Source organism: Orcinus orca, chromosome 5 (genome assembly GCF_937001465.1).
Source record: "Orcinus orca chromosome 5, mOrcOrc1.1, whole genome shotgun sequence".
Lineage (NCBI taxonomy): Eukaryota > Metazoa > Chordata > Mammalia > Artiodactyla > Delphinidae > Orcinus > Orcinus orca.
In genome coordinates this window covers 94489340-94502863 of record NC_064563.1, presented here as the reverse complement: position 1 = coordinate 94502863, position 13524 = coordinate 94489340, and the positions used below count along the sequence as shown (strand labels likewise).

General features: G+C 44.3%; 1 long non-coding RNA gene across 4 annotated transcripts; it reads left to right on the top strand.

Annotated features, from left to right (window-relative positions):
- Window positions 1-2011: 2011 nt before the first annotated feature.
- On the top strand, window positions 2012-10988 carry LOC117202253 (uncharacterized). 4 transcript variants are annotated; one of them, XR_007477698.1, is made up of 3 exons: window positions 2031-6972; window positions 7720-8005; window positions 10001-10988. It is a non-coding gene; the product is annotated as an uncharacterized LOC117202253 (long non-coding RNA). The 4 variants fall into 4 exon arrangements; XR_007477700.1 differs by having other exon boundaries at window positions 2043-7838; window positions 7940-8005; XR_007477699.1 differs by having other exon boundaries at window positions 2061-6972; window positions 7940-8005.
- The last annotated feature ends 2536 nt before the right edge of the window (window positions 10989-13524 follow it).

Genomic DNA, 13524 nt, shown 5'->3' with positions numbered 1-13524 from the left:
AGGCCCTATGAGATCCGGTGCGTGACCTGGGATTTCTCTGAACAACTCGTCTGCTCCTCTCCTGTGACTCATTCCACTCCAGACACAGGGCTTTTGTGCTTGTTACTTCCTTTGCCTGGAACACTCTTCTCCCAGATACAGGCCTGGCTCACTGCCTTTGGGCTTTACTCAAATAGTTAATTGTTCAATTGCTTTGCATTGCATTGAATTCTAAATCCAGGTAATTGACTTTAGGCCTTTGTTTCTCATTAATCAGTTAAACCTATATGTAAAAGGGGGAAATTGGACCAAATCTGCAAAGGCAACTCTCCCCCCCACCGCCCCACCTTTTTTTTAAGAAAAAGAAGCTATCTGTTCATTGAGATATGACACGGTAATACACACACACACACACACACAATTTTGTATTTGGCCGTATGTGGGCTATATATTATGGCCTCTGGAAGAAATCTGTCCACTCACTAATAAGTCTATCCCAAGGGACTATCTAGATGAACCCTGGGCAAGTTCTGACAGCCATTTATGACCACTGAGACCCAACCGAAGTGTGGATTTACTTTGAAAAATGACTGTTAGTAATGAAAATGTCAAGCGAACTCTGACTTTCTGTAACCAGAATAGATGGATTCACCTTTTCACAAAGCTTCAGCATGTAAAACAAGGTTCTGATTTTCACCAGGATAAAAACTTATTCAAGGCTATGTCTGGAAGCCCCTGGTAGCAGTAGCTCAGAGAGGAATTTAATGGTTTTTAAATTATGGTTTTGGATGCTTCTAAATTAGTCTCAGAACCTGGGTAGGGCTAGCCTGACTGCTCAAATATATCCATTTCAAGTGGGAATGTTTTGCAGGTTGGCTGCTATATGGAGATAAAAAAATTCCTACACATATGTAAAGTATGCATTTCTGTGTCATCTCAATTTGCGGCTGTCTATATACTACATGGTACATCTATGACTAAACAAGAAGAAATTTAGAAAACACTGACTCAGTGCCAGCTTGAATTATAGACTCCAAGTTAAGTCAGAGTTTAAAACTCAAAACAAAGTGTCTTGGACCAAACCCACTTTTTACTTAGTAGTTGAGTGTTTGTATATGTTTCTTTAACTACTTATATCCCCTCAAAATCTGTACTCTGACAAGTCTTCAGAATTTGGTGCCAAAATTTGAATTTATGATGGTTTACTTTTATGTATCAGGTGAAATGAAAAAACTCAACTGTTCTATATTAGTATAGCCTAAAGCAGTGAATAAACACTTGATTTAGCTTTTCTTCACATAGTGGTACCCTGTAGTTATTCAGGTATTTAATCAGTCTTACAAAGCTGCACGTTAAAAAGAAAGAAAATTTAAAAGGCTTCTGCATTTGTTTTATACCCTTCCTACTATATATCCGAGGTCCTTTGATATAGCTGCCAACAGAGATTTCTTTGAGAAGGAACACATACTGTCCTCTTGAGGATAAACTATGTTAATTGAAAGGACCACCTGCTGCCTATGGCTGAGCTGAAGAGAGAGGATGTTTACATAGTAGTTATTTTTCTAACCTCATCTAACTCTATCTCAACTTTTTGTTGCTGTTGTTCTATATTTTTGGCTTTTCCCTATCTCTTCCAAAGAGGGGTGAAAATGGGGGAGGCTCGAAGTAAGCTGGGAAGTCAAAGGTACTGAAAATCTATGAAAGAAAAGGATATCCAGCATGTAAATATTACCTTTCAGGTTATTTCTAAATCATCTCTATGTCCTTCTGCTTAGTTTTCTTTCAAATTCAATTATCATCATCATTTCTGTCACCTACCATGTCCCAGGTCTATATTAATCACTGTAAATGTTTGAAAAAATGAGACAGGACCCCTCCCCCAGGGGACTCATCATTATGTGAGAGTGTACAGGTAAGCAGTCATTACAACATAGTAAGTCACTGAAGACGCGCAACATTAAAACTCAGCTGGGCTTCCCTGGTGGCGCAGTGGTTGGGAGTCCGCCTGCCGATGCTAGGGGACATGGGTTCGTGCCCCGGTCCGGGAAGATCCCACATGCCGCGGAGCGGCTGGGCCCGAGAGCCGTGGCCGCTGAGCCTGCGCGTCCGGAGCCTGTGCTCCGCAGCGGGAGGGGCCACAGCGGTGAGAGGCCCGCGTACCGCAAAAAAACAAACAAACAAATAAACCTCAGCTGTATTCCCATAGCTTTGAAAATATTCTATAGTCAGAGGTAAAATGACTATTTCAACCCACTACTAAGAATTAAAAATTCTCAGTGATTCCACACATTTTCCTGTGTATATGTAAATAAAGCTATGTATTCATGAGTTGGGGGAACACCAAGACCATACCCAACTTCTATGATTTGTTAGGAGAACTCACAGGACTCAGCAGACAGTCGTACTCATGGCTAAGATTTATTACAGTGAAAAGGTATAGAGCAAGATCAACAAAGGCAGAAGGTTCATGGTACAAAGTTGGAGAGAAACCAGGCACAAGCTTCCTGGGGCCCTCTCCTGGTGCAGTCACAAAGGCCCTGTTTAATTCCCCAGAAATGAGATGTGAAATGTTGTCCACCAGGGGAGCTCTTTAGAGACGCGTCGTCCAGGCTTTTTAACGGGGGCTGGTCACACAGGCAGGCTTTAACTAGTACATCCTAAAGTTTCAGACTCCCAGAAGGAAAGCAAGCGCTCAGAGCACAAACCACTTTGTTTGAGCAAAGAGTTAAGGCATAGTGACCCCTCTTATCTGTTGGGAATAGTGCGAACTCTCCTGAAGTCTAAGTTCCTCTATGCCCACCGACAGCCAACCTTGTAAGCAGGACTTTCAAAGGATTACAGTTGGGCCTGCTAAGATAACTTTCTTACACAATTCACATATACATTTTGTACAAAATGCTCTGTTTCTATATATTCTGCTGCTGTCTGTATGCAATTTTTCTTTTAAAGATAATACTATCGTGAACATCTTTCTATGCCGATTCATGTAGGTCTACTTACTTCTTTGTCATAGTTACATGGTCTTCCATTTATAGACAAACAATTTCTTTAACCATTCCTGTATAGATTGATACTTGGTTTGTTTTCAGTTTTTGGTATTACAAATCATGATGCAATGAACATCATTGTACATATATTCTTCATGTATCCATGCCTATTGTTTTTGTTACATAGGCTTCCAGTTTCTGCGATGTAAGCATCTAGAAATGGTATTCCTGATGTCATTCAATTTGGAAAGGAAGATCATTGTGTTGGAATTCTACTGGAAGTATTAGAATGTAGAGAGTTTTCTTGGAAAAGAGGACAGTTAGAAGACTATTAAAATACCCAGGTGATAGTTGATTAGGGTCCCAACTAAACTGTGTCAGGGAGCTTGGAGAGGAGTAGAAATGGTGCAGATTTAGTTAGAAGGCAATACAACAGCCCCTGATTGTGGATGGCTAGTGGAGAGTGAGAAAGGGAGAGTTAAAAGTGACTCCCAGTTACATCATCTGGTGGATGGCAACGAGGTGGAATGCAAGAAGAGAGAGCGATTAGGAAGCAATTATAACAATTCAGGGAAGAAGTGATGGGGGTTCAGGTTTTCAAATGTTCATTCATTCACACTTACTGAGAATCTCGCTATGTACCAGCCACTCATTAGCTGTTAGCATTGGTGCAATTTTTTTTTTTTTTTGCCAAAAACGTTGAGATAGACATCTGATGCAATATAGATTTCAATTAATTTGGCCATTAATTAACTTCATTGCTATTCTTTTGTGAATGGTACAATGCTTAAAGCTATAGAGAGTGATGGTGAATCAGGTCCTAGATGCTTGAAAAATCTGCACACTCTTTAGAGTAAAAATATGAGGAGGGAGGGGAAAAGGAATTATGAAAGCAAATAAGATCTCTCTTGTGTCTAGGTTTGAAGACAGACTGCCTCCCACACACTCGTTTCAAATACCCTTAGCAAGTGTGAGCAGGAAATCTTCCTCCCTCTGCCTGCAGAGAACTTTCTCTCCTGCACAGTTCTGAGTATCACTTGTGTGGGCCTCAAGTGTGGTGTGAAAGAGAGAAGCCAGGAAGCAGTTCTTTTTATTCTTTTCACTGAGTTGCTGTTCCCTTCAAATCTGCCCCTCCTCCCTACCCCATGAACCTGAAATGCAGCTGCCCATCTCCTGAAGCCCAGACACATATAAATCGTAATTTGAATGACAAGGGGAGTTTTACTTTTTTATGCATCCTTCAATAGAAATTGACAAGCTTTAATGCATTTTATTTCCCAACTTGTTTGAATTTATACTGGAATCTGCTTTCTGATTAATTTTATTTGGCTAGGCAGAAAAGTCTCATTCTGCATTCATTTGCACCCAATACACGTAAGGAATGTGATCTGACACATTTTTTTTGAATTTTATTTTATTTATTTTTTTATACAGTAGGTTCTTATTAGTTATCCATTTTATACATATTAGTGTATAAATGTCAATCCCAATCTCCCAATTCATCATACCACCACCACTTTCCCCCCTTGGTGTCCATATGTTTGTTCTCTACATCTGTGTCTCTATTTCTGCCCTGCAAAACAGTTCATCTGTACCATTTTTCTAGATTCCACTTATATGCGTTAATATATGATACTTGTTTTTCTCTTTCTGACTTACTTCACTCTGTATGACAGTCTCTAGATCCATCTACGTCTCTACAAATGACCCAATTTTGTTCCTTTTTATGGCTGAGTAATATTCCATTGTATATATGTACCACATCTTCCTTATCCATTCATCTGTCGATGGGCATTTAGGTTGCTTCCATGTCCTGCCTATTGTAAAGACTACTGCAATAAATATTGGGGTGCATGTGTCTTTTTGAATTATGGTTTTCTCTGGATATATGCCCAGTAGTGGGATTGCTGGGTCATGTGGTAATTCTATTTTTAGTTTTTTAAGGGACCTCCAAACTGTTCTCCATAGTGGCTGTATCAATTTACATTCCCACCAAAAAAATTTTTTTCATAGTCTCTGAAGCTCATATGAGGAGGGGTAGGGGTCACATCTTTTTTCTTCCTACAGACTTAAGTCTCTTTATCCTTTTTAAAATTCCTGTAAAAAGTCAAGTTCCATTCTGCAAAGAAGATACACAAATGTCTAATAAGCACACGAACAGATGTTCATCACTAATCATTAGGGAAATGAAAATCAAAATGAGATGCCACTTCACACCCAATAGGATGGCTATTATTGAAAAAAAAAGTAAATAACAGGTATTAAAGAGGATGTAGAGAAACTGGAAACTTTGTGCATTGCTGGTGGGAATGTAAAATGATATAGGCACTGTGGAAAACAATATGGTGGTTCTTCAAAAAATTAAATCTAGAATCACTATGTCATCTGACAATTCTACTTCTAGGTAGAATTTTTCTACCCAAAAGAGTTGAAAGCAGGGGTTGAACAGATATTTGTACACCAATGTTCATAGCAGCATTATTTGCAATAGCCACAAGGTAGCAGCAACCCAAGTGTCCATTGACAGAGAAATAAACAAAATGTGGTATATATTTACATACAATGGAATATTAGTCAGCCTTAAAAAGGGACAGTATTCTGACACACGTGCTACAACATGGATGAACCTTGAAGACACTATGATAAGTGGCATAAGCCAGACACAAAAGAACAAATATTGTGTGATTCCACTTACCTAAGGTCCCTAGAGGAGACAAATTCATAGACACAGAAGGTAAAATGATGGTAGCTAGGGGCTGGGGTAGGGGGAATGGAGAGTTATTGTGAAACGATATGGAGTTTCAGTTTAGAAAGATGTAGAAGTTCTGGAGGTGGATGGTGGTGGTGGTGGCTGTATAACAATGTGAATGTGCTTGGTGCCACTCAACTGTGCACTCGAAAATAATTAAAATGGTAAATTCCGTGTTGTGTGTATTTTACCACAACTCTAAAAATGAAAAAAAAAAAATCAAGCTATAAGTTGCTGCCTGGGCAAACCTGTATTTTTCTCCACTGATACTTTTTCCTCACTTTGAGGGATTCTCTCTCATTTCCGCATCTTTCATTCCAGCTTCCTCTCTCTGCCCTACTGCATTTTGCACTCTTCCCCATTTACAAAACTTTCTCTAAAGACAGACTCTGATATAATCAATGATACCCTGTAGGTGTTTGAGCCAATATTATAGCTTTCCCGGGTATATTTTCATTTTAAGGATTATCTCTAATGGAAAACACAAGGTTGTATTTCGTGGTGAAGATGGCCTTCTGGGCCCCCGAAAATCTCTGTACCTCGGCCCCTGTGCCTCTGTAGAGGACTGATGTACTGGTTAGGGAATCAGTCAGGAAAAGGAAAGTGACTGTAGGTATTTCAAACAGAGAGAGATTTAATACAGGGTGTGACGTTTCCAAGTTGTCGGCAGGGAAGGAGCAAAACCGGGTGTGGGAAAGTGGTGCTAGCCAGAGATCCCGCACTGCAGTCAGTCCCTGTGGCCCTGTAGGAACCTACTTGCCTCTGAGCCCGAGGGACTCACAGCCCTGCGGCCCTTCTCAAGCCAGCAGGAACCAGCCGCTGCCCTGCAGGAGGTATTAGACCGACAGCTGCCTCCCAGGCTGGAGCCAGAAAAAGAATCTCTCTCTCTACCTCCTGCTCTCATGCAAAAGCCTCCCAAGGGCAGCATCTAAATTGGAACTCTGCTGGCAGGGGGGGTCTAAGAAATATAGTTTACAGGCTTCTAGCCCTTGTGGTTTGGGGAGCACAGAGAGGTAGGTGCTGAGCATAGCAGGCAGCATGTCACCCAGACCGGTATTGTGGGGGGAGTTGAAACGAGCACCTCCGCACAGACAGGCTGATCTCTGCAGGATGAGACATCCTCGGGCTCGCATGTCAGACAGGCCTGTCTTGCAGCTCTGGGATCATAAGCAATAATAGCAAGAACCATTTACCGGGCCGTTCAGGAAGCAGAGGGTTCTGTGAAGGGCTTTAAACCTCACACCAACAAGCCTGTAGGTCGGTGTCATAAGTTCTGTTTTACAGATAAAAAAATTAGAGTCAGGGGGACAGGTCACATGGTCACTGAATGGGGGAGCTGGGTTTCAAACCCAGGTCTGAGTTACTTTTCTCTCGGGCTGAACTCTGAGCTTCCATTTCCAACTCACAGTCCTGCTGGGGATTTGATGAGATCCTGGAAATACACCTCTGGTTTTATGTTTCATCCCTCATCCCCAGAAGGGTGGCATTCACCTCTGGCCACTGGCCCCTGCTCTCAGCCAACACCCCTGTGGTAGGCGTAGCTGTGTGGTCACCCTCCCTCTGAAACTCTGCATGGTGGTCTGCACAGAGTGGGTGTTGGTCAATTCCATGGCTGTTTTTGTTTTTTTTTTAATTTTTTTTAACATCTTTATTGGAGTATAATTGCTTTCCAGTGGTGTGTTAGTTTCTGCTTTATAGCAAAGTGGATCAGCTATAAGTATACATATATCCTCATATCTCTTCCCTCTTGCATCTCCCTCCCACCCTCCCTATCCCACCCCTCCAGGTGGTCACAAAGCACCGAGCTGATCTCCCTGCGCCATGCGGCTGCTTCCCACTAGCTATCTATTTTACGTTTGGTAGTGTATATATGTCCATGCCACTCTCTCGCTTTGTCCCAGCTTCCCCTTCCCCCTCCCCCGTCCTCAAGTCCATTCTCTAGTAGGTCTGCGTCTATTCCCGTCCTGCCCCTAGCTTCTTCATGACCATTTTATTTTTTTTTAGATTCCATATATATGTGTTAGCATATGGTTCCACGGCTGTTTTGTTCTGGCAAATGGACCCAGTCTTGGACTTTCCCTGAAGAGGGAAGTCAGCAGACTAGGAGGTATTTCTGCTATTGGGTAATTTTTCCCATTACAGCCTGCATTAGTTTCCAATGGTTGCTGTAATAAATTACTGCAAACTTGGTGACTTGAAACAATGGAAGGGTGTTCTCTCACAGGTCTGGAGGCCAGCAGTCTGAAATTGAGGCGTCAGCAGGGCTGAGCTCCCTCCAGAGGCCCTGGGGGTGAATCCGTCCTCACCTCCTGCAGGTATTGGTGACTCCAGACCTTCCTTCTCATAAGGCCACGTGACTCTAACCTCTACCTCTGTCTTCACACTGACCTCTCTTCTGTGCATCCATTTCCTGTCCCTCTTCCTCATTCTTTTAAGGAGACTTGTGATGGCAATTAGGGCCCACCAGGATAATCCAGGATGATCTCCTCATCTCAAGGCCCTTAACTTAACCTTCTCCACAAGGACCATTTCCTGCATAAGGTGATACTGACAGGTTCCATGGCTTAGGATGTGGTCATATCTTTGGGGGCACCATTCAGCCCACTTCACCTCCCTCCCAGGAGAGGAGGGACATTGCAAAGAGGAGCTTTCTGCTTCCACCTCACAGGAGCACATCCTGGGATCTGGGCCTTGTCTCCTTCATTCTGCAGTAACTTCCTCTAGTACCTTTCTGGCAGTGCTATAGAAAAAAGTCAGAAACCTTGAGGCACATATCAAACAGGTGGATACTCACAAATACAGCTTTGTGGTCACCTTTAGTTGAGCACCGTTAATAGACAGGCCGGGTAACACTCCCAGGAGCTCCCTGGTCTCCTCCTTTACGGTCCTCACCTCAAAGAAACTGCCCAAATTAGCCTTTCTCATTTCTGGCTTTCTGCTCTCAACAAAAAAAGAGCAAGAGAAGGTTTTCCAACTAACTTACTGCCCTCCGGTTTCTTCTTTCTGGACCTTATTTCACAAAAATGCCTCTTCAGTACCCGCGCCTCGATTTCTCAGTCGAGTCATGTGAATCCTTTGCATGAGAATGGCATCCAAACTTCCTGTTTCCTTCCTTCCAAATCTCCACCCATCCTCCCCCCACGCCCCCAATTCACCACATTTTCACTTCTCACTGTCTTCCCGGGCTGCCATGAATGATGACAGCTCGATGACATGCTCCTGGCCCAGGAAGAAAGGGGGTAATTACCTTTGATTCCCACGCAGATTTGGGAGAAGGGGTTTCCACTGTCTGAAACCTCAGTGGGAAGGTGAGTGGCTATCTGCACCTGGGGAAGATGCCCGTGTCAGCAGACTCACCTCCACCGCTGGTGTTGATTCGGGGCAGAGCAGGACTTGCAGGTTGTCACCCAAGTTGACTCCGCATCTGAGGCGGGTGTCCCTCACAGCCCTGTTCACCATTGGTGGATGTTCTCATTCCCTTTCTCCTGGGGGCCTGGCCTTCCAAGCCTCATCCATCCTCTAAAGGCCATCTGAGCTTCCATTCGTACAAAACGTCCAGTTATGTAGAACTGCCCGCAGAGTCTTATTTGATCCTGAAAACAAACCAGTGACACAGCTGGCTGCCTGGCCCTGACCTCATTGCACAGATGAAGAGTCTGTGGTGATAGGACTTGTCCCAAGTCACCAGGCTGCATGTGGCAAAGCTGGGAGCCCAGCGCAGGAACTTGGCTGTGAAGGTGGTGTGCTTTCTGCTTCTGGCCTTTTCCTCTTATTCTTTTTTCCCTATCTTTTTTCTTCATTCTCTTTTCATCTTCTCTATGTCCCTGACTCAGTTCCTTACTCTTTATCTTCCTCTCTATTCTAATTATTTCTGTCACTGTCCTAGACCTGAATTTCTATACTAGCTTCACTACTACAAACTGTGTGACTCTGGGCACATTTCTTACTCAGAGGTTCAGTCTCCTCAGCTGAGCACAGCGATAATACTGACTTCCTTCCACACAGGGCTACGGTGGAGATTTAGTAAGATTATTTATACATAGAGAGAGAGAGGGAGAGAAAGAGATGAGAGAGAGAGAAATAGAGAGAGGAAGGAAGGAAGGAAGGAAGGAAGAAGGGAAGAAGGGAAGAAAGAAAGAAAGTCTTTGGCACTTGGTTGGCATTAAGCAGACATTTCCTTCCTCCACCTTTTAAATTTTGTGGACACATGGCTAAGACTGTACACTTCTGTCCCCCATTCACCTGTGTCATCCTTATCATAGAACTGTTGGATTTGATTTATCAGAAGACCCTGGCTGTGCCTCTGTGACTATGAACCGTGGCCAAATGGGAAGAGCCTGATGGATGTGGCCGGCTTGATTAATAACAGCCTGTCTCCAGAGCTCTGAGAATGGCAAGTGATGCATTGCCCTGATTCCACTTCTAATTCTCTGTTGTCACACACGGTGGTTTGGCCAAGCAGAGGCCCTGTGTCCACAGCACAGTGTCTGGCTGCAAGCCTTGGATCTCCTGGGTCACCAAAACTGATTCTCTGAGCGGAAAATAAAAGCTTCCGGGGCAGTGGTACATATCCAGAGCAGAGAGCGTGTGCATGGCTGCACTTCTCTCTCTGACGGGACGTTGTGAGCCAGACAGGTGCAGCAAAGACCCACCTGTGCAGGTATCACCCCCCTTCCTGCAATGCTGTTATCTGATGCTTTCCCAGGGAGAAATTCATCAGCAGGACAATACACCTAGGAATGGAAGTGCCCAGAAGAAAGATGTGTCTCACTTTCAGACGTTCTGCTGACCTTCATCCATCCTCTGCAAATATGAAGTCATTGTTTTGGAAGCCACGCACTTACCTCCTATTCCGCAGCTCTCCAACTGCCCTAGCATGAGGAGCTTTAAACAGAAAGAAGCTTGCGTTGTATCACTGTTACCTACTAAAGTGAGGATTTTCTCTCCCCACCTTCATGTCTTGAACATTGCTGTCGGGGGTTGGAAATTAATCTTGAGGCAGAGCATTCGCTGATTCCATTCAAGGGGAAAGCAACAGTGAATACGGCTTATTCTTGCCAAGCCAGTGATCTATTTCTTAAGCAATTCTTCTGGGACTGACATCTGCCAGGAATGGGGAAGCTGGGGTCCCGGGCTGTTCCTGATCTCAGCCTAGCCCTGGAGTTGGAGAAAACCCCGCAGTTCCTATTCGAAATTATACACTTGGACGGTGTTTCTCTTGGCTTCAACTGTAAAGGCTGGTGCCCAGAGCTAATCTTTGGCAAAACAGAGAAGTTTGAAGTTTTTTTTTCCCCCTCGAACATTCCCAGTATTCCTCTCAAACACTTTTCTCTTTAGTCCTCTTTGAGTTCCCCAAGATTTCTTTCTTCCTGTAGAGCATCCACACGTGAGGTCTGGAAGGATCTGAGACGTATTTTCCATGTGTGTAAGTGGTTGTTAGTGTCTAGAACAGTGCTTCACAGCTTTCAAGTGTTATGCATCTCCGGCGGTGCTAAGATGCAGGTTCTGGTCCCGCAGCCTCAGAGTAAGGACTGAGACTCTGCATTCCTAATAAGCTCCCAGGTGATGCTGCTGTGGCTGGTCTGTGGACCGCATTTTGCACTGTGGGTTGAAAATGCCTCCAGCCCTCCTCCTGTGTTTCTCCTTTACCCTCACACTACTACTACCACACTCACAACACTTCTGACACCAGATGTGTGGGTTTTCCCCACACCAAGCCATTCTGCCATGCCAGCTGGGTGTCCTACAATTTAACTCAATTCTGACACTGTCTACCTGGAGATAGCATCAGATCCCCCTGGCTAAGAGCCCGCTTCCATAAGACTCCTCTCCAGCCCCAACGTCAGAATCAGATCACAGGTAGTAGGTCTCCAGGTTACCCACAACTTCTGTCCAACTTGGCTACAAATTGAAGGTTCCCATGACCTCCTCCCCCTTGGATTCAATATTTTCACAAATAGCTCACAGAACTCAGGGAAACACTTACTATGCTTATCAGTTTACTAAAAGAGATGGACGAACAGTCAGATGAAGAGATGCATAGGACAAGATATGTGGGAGGGTGCAGAGCATGGGACCTTCTGTCCCCATGGAGTTGGGGGCATCACCCTCCTGGTATGTGGATGTGTTCACCAGCCTAGAAGCTCCCTGAACCCCATATTTTGGGGCTTTTTATGGAGGCTTCATCACGTCGGCATAATCAGTTATTAACTCCATTTCCAGCTCCTCTCCCCTCTCTGGAGATTACGGGGTGGGGCTGAAGATTCCAAGCTTCTGAGCACGGCTGCGTCTTTCTGGTGACCAGTGTCATCTGGGAGCCCACCCAGTCTCCTCACTAGAACAAAAGATGTTCCTAGTGCTCTTATACTTCAGCATTTATAAGAGTTTCAGGAGCTCTGTGTCAGGAACTGGGGTGGGGGACAGGGGAGACCAATATATATATTTCTTATTATTTCACAAGTTGCAAAGCCTTAAAGCAATCCTAAAGTGAGCAAATGGGAATAAGAAAGGTCCCTCCTTTTCTCTCTTGTTTAGGGAAGCGTGTGTGTGTGTGTGTGTGTGTGTGTGTGTATGTGGTTTCTCCCCACATTTCCTAGTGACTAGCTTTATCCTTGTGCTGTCTTCAGATCCTGCATAATTATTCGTTTGCTTGATCAAAATTTTAAATGTTCTCATTGATGCATAACCATGAATACAACTTTCAAATTTTTACCTGTAGAAATTCGTCTTCTCTCAAAATACCCTGATCTCTCATTTCGGTAAAAATCAATCAGTTTAAATTGAGTTACGTAATTACAACTTTTTGTCTACTGTGTGTTTAAAGGCAAGGGTGACTAGAGAGGAGTCCAGACATGGGGCCAGAGGAGATGGCCCTGCTTATGTCTAAGCCTTAGCCACCGCTGGGAGTCTACACACCCAGGGGACTGCCGGAAGAAATGATTTGAGTGAGAAATTGAAGAGCCTGCAGATGGGAAATCATCATTGAGGGCAGAACCCAGCCAATTCACCAGACCCAGGGCCAAAGCTTTAGGTCTCAGTAACACAGATGGGTCTTCATCCCAGCCTTCTACTGACTCAATATTCAGGACCTGGAGAAAGAAGTCTGTGAGCAAACATGAGAAGGCTATTTTCATGAATGATTCTCTAAGAAATGAGCTTGCATTGGTACCCTTTTAGCAGAAGGGATGCATAAAGGAGGCCGGTCAACCTCAGGGTCTCCCCACGTCCACTGCACTAGCTGAGTGGTGCCTGTGGAGGGTGGCCGTAGTGCCCAGCAAAGGCAGCAGCAGTGGCTGTGGGATTTAGGAGCATACTGCCTGGAGCCCAGGAGGGCAGCAAGGGCAGGGAGAGAGGGGAACAGAGTGGAGACAGCACAGCAGACCCATGTGGGGAGCTGAATGATTTCATTCATGAGCAACTCAGAGAAACTCTCTGGAACCTTCCAAGAATATTCAGGGAAGAGTTGCCTGTGAAGGAGGAGTTTGCTGGGGGCTGAGGCTCTGTGTCACAGATAAGAATAAAAGCCTGGGGCTACAAACCTAATTTATTCAAAATGCCGTGTGTTTAGACGTCCATTCTGTGATCTATAAAACCATGGCACAAGACATGATGAGTGATTGGGGTCTATACACCTGTTTCAGTCTGAGCAGCTCTGTTCCTTCTGTTCTTTCTCATGGGGCATCCATGTATGATTTCATTTGAGGATAGGATTCCTGGGCTAAAATCCCTGAGCACAGTGCTCTCCAAGGGCCCAGCCAGCACTAGGACCCACAGCTCTTCCTCTATGAATTGGAAAGCAATGGTGGACAC